This window comes from Hyla sarda, unplaced genomic scaffold, assembly GCF_029499605.1.
Source record: "Hyla sarda isolate aHylSar1 unplaced genomic scaffold, aHylSar1.hap1 scaffold_2816, whole genome shotgun sequence".
In the NCBI taxonomy this organism is placed as follows: Eukaryota; Metazoa; Chordata; class Amphibia; order Anura; family Hylidae; genus Hyla; species Hyla sarda.
In genome coordinates, this window is record NW_026609521.1 from 22,108 (window position 1) to 30,066 (window position 7,959).

The 7,959-nt window shown below is 45.3% G+C and overlaps 3 non-coding genes across 3 annotated transcripts; all 3 read left to right on the forward strand.

Moving 5' to 3' along the window:
* Window positions 1-1,773: 1,773 nt before the first annotated feature.
* On the forward strand, window positions 1,774-1,964 carry LOC130326205 (U2 spliceosomal RNA). The gene has a single exon (XR_008870864.1). It is a non-coding gene; the product is annotated as a U2 spliceosomal RNA (small nuclear RNA).
* A 2,101-nt stretch (window positions 1,965-4,065) lies between these two features.
* Window positions 4,066-4,256, forward strand: LOC130326206 (U2 spliceosomal RNA). The gene has a single exon (XR_008870865.1). It is a non-coding gene; the product is annotated as a U2 spliceosomal RNA (small nuclear RNA).
* Window positions 4,257-6,352: 2,096 nt separating this feature from the next.
* On the forward strand, window positions 6,353-6,543 carry LOC130326208 (U2 spliceosomal RNA). The gene has a single exon (XR_008870866.1). It is a non-coding gene; the product is annotated as a U2 spliceosomal RNA (small nuclear RNA).
* The last annotated feature ends 1,416 nt before the right edge of the window (window positions 6,544-7,959 follow it).

Consider the following 7,959-nt stretch of genomic DNA (forward strand, 5'->3'; position numbering starts at 1 on the left):
AAAATAAGATTAATGCTTATGAAGAAATATAAAATCTCATCCCTTCCCCAATATCGCGCCACACCCCTACCCCTTAATTCCCTGGTTGAACTTGATGGACATATGTCTTTTTTCGACCGTACTAACTATGTAACTATGTAACATAACATGGGGGGGGGGGGGGTCTCCTGGCTGTTCACACAGGTGTGTCATTGCTGTACATTGACCATGCATTGCTTCTGTGGTATTGCAAAGGCAAAGACAAATGCTTCCAGCCATCCATTGCACTAATGGATTGGTCATCAGCTGGCTGTCTATGTCCCGCATCAATATAGACCAAAGTACAGAGGGTTAGGCTATGCTATTGTGCACCTACCTGATGCATCAGAAGGTGCGAGGCCCTTGCTAAATTCTGTGCACAGACTTTGAGATCTATGCTTTAGACTGTATCTAAACCTGCTCCAACATGGACTGACATTCTGGCCTACTTTCAGCCGATGCGACTTGTCTGTCGCTGAACAGTCGCTTTTTATGTATTCAGCACCTATGTATAATGTTGTAAAAATGCTCTAGAAGCTAAAGTCGCAGAAATGTCACACATATTTGGCCTGCAACTTTCTGTGCGACAAATTCAGACAGGAAAAATCAGTATAAATCCTTAGAAAATTATCCCCCAGTGTCTCCATCTGCTGGCGGTATTGAATAAGCATTGCTGCACTGATGGGGTATGCATTAGACGAAAAAAAAGAAGAAAAAGAAGAATAATACGCCCAGAAAAGAGGCGAAAAGGAGAAAAACGTAAAAAAACGTGAAAAAAAAGTAAGAGGAAGAGAAGGGAAAAAAAGGTGGAAATGGGTTTAAAAGTGATTTCGGCGGAGAAATATATATATATATATATATATATATATATATATATATATATGCGCACACACACACATAGATATAAACGTATTCTCCGTTGAGATATTGCAGCCGCTGCTGTGTCCAGGCCCAGGAGCCTTAGCACTGTGCTGTGATGTCACTCAATACCACTGACATCACTAGGTGTAAACAACATCTCTCCTTTGCTGTGTATGTGACTATGGAGCTGTTTGGTGATGTCGTCTATTACGGCCTTCATAGAAGCAACAGGAGATTGTTGCATCCATCTTGAACCCTCAGAACTACAGTGCTATGATGTCACTCACTTCCACAGGCCTTGCAGAGTGTAAACAACAACAACCCAGCTTTGTTGTGTATGTAACCATAGGGATTTGTGATGTCACCTAGAACCTTCACAGCAGCGACAGCTTTATGAGGAGCATCAGCACTGCTCTGCCTGAGCAGAACCATCACCGCCATAGGTTGTCAAATAACCCGGATTTAACCCACACAGGTAAGTCCAATGGGGTGCAGGCATGTCCTCTATGCTTACAGCTTCCCGTGGGTGTTGGTTTGATACCGTTTGGGGACAGCCAAGGAGGCATCTGCAGGCAACAAAGGTAGGTGTGTGCTTGTGTGTGTGTTTCCTATGCAGATCCTAAGCCCAGTGTCACATGCAAGTAGGAGGAGTAAGAAGGGTTCCTGGCAAATCCGGGTTATGGATTGCATTTAAAAAGGCCCCGTGGGAGTGCAATGGGCCCCTGTCTTGCTGCTTAGCAATAATGGTATGGGTTTAGGTTCTGCTGTGTGTACTGGTGGTTGACTGCCCCCCAGCCCAGAGTGTGCATGGAAAATTGTCTGGCAGCCTCCCTGACAGCAAGCAGTGATAGTGCCCATGAAGGGGACCTTGTTGGGCCCGCCCCTTTCACGGTTATCGCTTCTCGGCCTTTTGGCTAAGATCAAGTGTAGTATCTGTTCTTATCAGTTTAATATCTGATACGTCCCCTATCTGGGGACCATATATTAAATGGATTTTTGAGAACGGGGGCCGATTTCGAAGCTTGCTTCCGTCGCCCTATGCATTGACCCGATATGGCAGTATCTTCGGGTACAGTGCACCACCCCCTTACAGGGTTAAAAAGAAAGATTCCTACTTTCATTGCTACCTGCTTGCTGGCTAGCCAGCTAGCCAGCCCTGTGGGCCTTGCTGCTGCTGCTGCAGCCAAAAAACAAAAGGTGGTGCTGCTGCTGCTTCTGCTGCTTCTGCTTCTGCTTGTGTCTGGCCCCTGTTGGAGCGTCCAGGCACAGGACTTCTGCTGCTGCTGACTAAATGGCCTCCTTAATTGGATCATTTGAGTAGCCAGCACACCTGTGCAGGTAGGGCATGACATGATAGGCAGCTGCCTTGATAGCGGGTGGGTGCTGAATGTTCCTAATTGACAAAATAAGATTAATGCTTATGAAGAAATATAAAATCTCATCCCTTCCCCAATATCGCGCCACACCCCTACCCCTTAATTCCCTGGTTGAACTTGATGGACATATGTCTTTTTTCGACCGTACTAACTATGTAACTATGTAACATAACATGGGGGGGGGGGGGGGTCTCCTGGCTGTTCACACAGGTGTGTCATTGCTGTACATTGACCATGCATTGCTTCTGTGGTATTGCAAAGGCAAAGACAAATGCTTCCAGCCATCCATTGCACTAATGGATTGGTCATCAGCTGGCTGTCTATGTCCCGCATCAATATAGACCAAAGTACAGAGGGTTAGGCTATGCTATTGTGCACCTACCTGATGCATCAGAAGGTGCGAGGCCCTTGCTAAATTCTGTGCACAGACTTTGAGATCTATGCTTTAGACTGTATCTAAACCTGCTCCAACATGGACTGACATTCTGGCCTACTTTCAGCCGATGCGACTTGTCTGTCGCTGAACAGTCGCTTTTTATGTATTCAGCACCTATGTATAATGTTGTAAAAATGCTCTAGAAGCTAAAGTCGCAGAAATGTCACACATATTTGGCCTGCAACTTTCTGTGCGACAAATTCAGACAGGAAAAATCAGTATAAATCCTTAGAAAATTATCCCCCAGTGTCTCCATCTGCTGGCGGTATTGAATAAGCATTGCTGCACTGATGGGGTATGCATTAGACGAAAAAAAAGAAGAAAAAGAAGAATAATACGCCCAGAAAAGAGGCGAAAAGGAGAAAAACGTAAAAAAACTTGAAAAAAAAGTAAGAGGAAGAGAAGGGAAAAAAAGGTGGAAATGGGTTTAAAAGTGATTTCGGCGGAGAAATATATATATATATATATATATATATATATATATATATATATATATATATATGCGCACACACACACATAGATATAAACGTATTCTCCGTTGAGATATTGCAGCCGCTGCTGTGTCCAGGCCCAGGAGCCTTAGCACTGTGCTGTGATGTCACTCAATACCACTGACATCACTAGGTGTAAACAACATCTCTCCTTTGCTGTGTATGTGACTATGGAGCTGTTTGGTGATGTCGTCTATTACGGCCTTCATAGAAGCAACAGGAGATTGTTGCATCCATCTTGAACCCTCAGAACTACAGTGCTATGATGTCACTCACTTCCACAGGCCTTGCAGAGTGTAAACAACAACAACCCAGCTTTGTTGTGTATGTAACCATAGGGATTTGTGATGTCACCTAGAACCTTCACAGCAGCGACAGCTTTATGAGGAGCATCAGCACTGCTCTGCCTGAGCAGAACCATCACCGCCATAGGTTGTCAAATAACCCGGATTTAACCCACACAGGTAAGTCCAATGGGGTGCAGGCATGTCCTCTATGCTTACAGCTTCCCGTGGGTGTTGGTTTGATACCGTTTGGGGACAGCCAAGGAGGCATCTGCAGGCAACAAAGGTAGGTGTGTGCTTGTGTGTGTGTTTCCTATGCAGATCCTAAGCCCAGTGTCACATGCAAGTAGGAGGAGTAAGAAGGGTTCCTGGCAAATCCGGGTTATGGATTGCATTTAAAAAGGCCCCGTGGGAGTGCAATGGGCCCCTGTCTTGCTGCTTAGCAATAATGGTATGGGTTTAGGTTCTGCTGTGTGTACTGGTGGTTGACTGCCCCCCAGCCCAGAGTGTGCATGGAAAATTGTCTGGCAGCCTCCCTGACAGCAAGCAGTGATAGTGCCCATGAAGGGGACCTTGTTGGGCCCGCCCCTTTCACGGTTATCGCTTCTCGGCCTTTTGGCTAAGATCAAGTGTAGTATCTGTTCTTATCAGTTTAATATCTGATACGTCCCCTATCTGGGGACCATATATTAAATGGATTTTTGAGAACGGGGGCCGATTTCGAAGCTTGCTTCCGTCGCCCTATGCATTGACCCGATATGGCAGTATCTTCGGGTACAGTGCACCACCCCCTTACAGGGTTAAAAAGAAAGATTCCTACTTTCATTGCTACCTGCTTGCTGGCTAGCCAGCTAGCCAGCCCTGTGGGCCTTGCTGCTGCTGCAGCCAAAAAACAAAAGGTGGTGCTGCTGCTGCTTCTGCTGCTTCTGCTTCTGCTTGTGTCTGGCCCCTGTTGGAGCGTCCAGGCACAGGACTTCTGCTGCTGCTGACTAAATGGCCTCCTTAATTGGATCATTTGAGTAGCCAGCACACCTGTGCAGGTAGGGCATGACATGATAGGCAGCTGCCTTGATAGCGGGTGGGTGCTGAATGTTCCTAATTGACAAAATAAGATTAATGCTTATGAAGAAATATAAAATCTCATCCCTTCCCCAATATCGCGCCACACCCCTACCCCTTAATTCCCTGGTTGAACTTGATGGACATATGTCTTTTTTCGACCGTACTAACTATGTAACTATGTAACATAACATGGGGGGGGGGGTCTCCTGGCTGTTCACACAGGTGTGTCATTGCTGTACATTGACCATGCATTGCTTCTGTGGTATTGCAAAGGCAAAGACAAATGCTTCCAGCCATCCATTGCACTAATGGATTGGTCATCAGCTGGCTGTCTATGTCCCGCATCAATATAGACCAAAGTACAGAGGGTTAGGCTATGCTATTGTGCACCTACCTGATGCATCAGAAGGTGCGAGGCCCTTGCTAAATTCTGTGCACAGACTTTGAGATCTATGCTTTAGACTGTATCTAAACCTGCTCCAACATGGACTGACATTCTGGCCTACTTTCAGCCGATGCGACTTGTCTGTCGCTGAACAGTCGCTTTTTATGTATTCAGCACCTATGTATAATGTTGTAAAAATGCTCTAGAAGCTAAAGTCGCAGAAATGTCACACATATTTGGCCTGCAACTTTCTGTGCGACAAATTCAGACAGGAAAAATCAGTATAAATCCTTAGAAAATTATCCCCCAGTGTCTCCATCTGCTGGCGGTATTGAATAAGCATTGCTGCACTGATGGGGTATGCATTAGACGAAAAAAAAGAAGAAAAAGAAGAATAATACGCCCAGAAAAGAGGCGAAAAGGAGAAAAACGTAAAAAAACGTGAAAAAAAAGTAAGAGGAAGAGAAGGGAAAAAAAGGTGGAAATGGGTTTAAAAGTGATTTCGGCGGAGAAATATATATATATATATATATATATATATATATATATATATATATATATATATATGCGCACACACACACATAGATATAAACGTATTCTCCGTTGAGATATTGCAGCCGCTGCTGTGTCCAGGCCCAGGAGCCTTAGCACTGTGCTGTGATGTCACTCAATACCACTGACATCACTAGGTGTAAACAACATCTCTCCTTTGCTGTGTATGTGACTATGGAGCTGTTTGGTGATGTCGTCTATTACGGCCTTCATAGAAGCAACAGGAGATTGTTGCATCCATCTTGAACCCTCAGAACTACAGTGCTATGATGTCACTCACTTCCACAGGCCTTGCAGAGTGTAAACAACAACAACCCAGCTTTGTTGTGTATGTAACCATAGGGATTTGTGATGTCACCTAGAACCTTCACAGCAGCGACAGCTTTATGAGGAGCATCAGCACTGCTCTGCCTGAGCAGAACCATCACCGCCATAGGTTGTCAAATAACCCGGATTTAACCCACACAGGTAAGTCCAATGGGGTGCAGGCATGTCCTCTATGCTTACAGCTTCCCGTGGGTGTTGGTTTGATACCGTTTGGGGACAGCCAAGGAGGCATCTGCAGGCAACAAAGGTAGGTGTGTGCTTGTGTGTGTGTTTCCTATGCAGATCCTAAGCCCAGTGTCACATGCAAGTAGGAGGAGTAAGAAGGGTTCCTGGCAAATCCGGGTTATGGATTGCATTTAAAAAGGCCCCGTGGGAGTGCAATGGGCCCCTGTCTTGCTGCTTAGCAATAATGGTATGGGTTTAGGTTCTGCTGTGTGTACTGGTGGTTGACTGCCCCCCAGCCCAGAGTGTGCATGGAAAATTGTCTGGCAGCCTCCCTGACAGCAAGCAGTGATAGTGCCCATGAAGGGGACCTTGTTGGGCCCACCCCTTTCACGGTTATCGCTTCTCGGCCTTTTGGCTAAGATCAAGTGTAGTATCTGTTCTTATCAGTTTAATATCTGATACGTCCCCTATCTGGGGACCATATATTAAATGGATTTTTGAGAACGGGGGCCGATTTCGAAGCTTGCTTCCGTCGCCCTATGCATTGACCCGATATGGCAGTATCTTCGGGTACAGTGCACCACCCCCTTACAGGGTTAAAAAGAAAGATTCCTACTTTCATTGCTACCTGCTTGCTGGCTAGCCAGCTAGCCAGCCCTGTGGGCCTTGCTGCTGCTGCAGCCAAAAAACAAAAGGTGGTGCTGCTGCTGCTTCTGCTGCTTCTGCTTCTGCTTGTGTCTGGCCCCTGTTGGAGCGTCCAGGCACAGGACTTCTGCTGCTGCTGACTAAATGGCCTCCTTAATTGGATCATTTGAGTAGCCAGCACACCTGTGCAGGTAGGGCATGACATGATAGGCAGCTGCCTTGATAGCGGGTGGGTGCTGAATGTTCCTAATTGACAAAATAAGATTAATGCTTATGAAGAAATATAAAATCTCATCCCTTCCCCAATATCGCGCCACACCCCTACCCCTTAATTCCCTGGTTGAACTTGATGGACATATGTCTTTTTTCGACCGTACTAACTATGTAACTATGTAACATAACATGGGGAGGGGGGGGGTCTCCTGGCTGTTCACACAGGTGTGTCATTGCTGTACATTGACCATGCATTGCTTCTGTGGTATTGCAAAGGCAAAGACAAATGCTTCCAGCCATCCATTGCACTAATGGATTGGTCATCAGCTGGCTGTCTATGTCCCGCATCAATATAGACCAAAGTACAGAGGGTTAGGCTATGCTATTGTGCACCTACCTGATGCATCAGAAGGTGCGAGGCCCTTGCTAAATTCTGTGCACAGACTTTGAGATCTATGCTTTAGACTGTATCTAAACCTGCTCCAACATGGACTGACATTCTGGCCTACTTTCAGCCGATGCGACTTGTCTGTCGCTGAACAGTCGCTTTTTATGTATTCAGCACCTATGTATAATGTTGTAAAAATGCTCTAGAAGCTAAAGTCGCAGAAATGTCACACATATTTGGCCTGCAACTTTCTGTGCGACAAATTCAGACAGGAAAAATCAGTATAAATCCTTAGAAAATTATCCCCCAGTGTCTCCATCTGCTGGCGGTATTGAATAAGCATTGCTGCACTGATGGGGTATGCATTAGACGAAAAAAAAGAAGAAAAAGAAGAATAATACGCCCAGAAAAGAGGCGAAAAGGAGAAAAACGTAAAAAAACGTGAAAAAAAAGTAAGAGGAAGAGAAGGGAAAAAAAGGTGGAAATGGGTTTAAAAGTGATATCGGCGGAGAAATATATATATATATATATATATATATATATATATATATATATATGCGCACACACACACATAGATATAAACGTATTCTCCGTTGAGATATTGCAGCCGCTGCTGTGTCCAGGCCCAGGAGCCTTAGCACTGTGCTGTGATGTCACTCAATACCACTGACATCACTAGGTGTAAACAACATCTCTCCTTTGCTGTGTATGTGACTATGGAGCTGTTTGGTGATGTCGTCTATTACGGCCTTCATA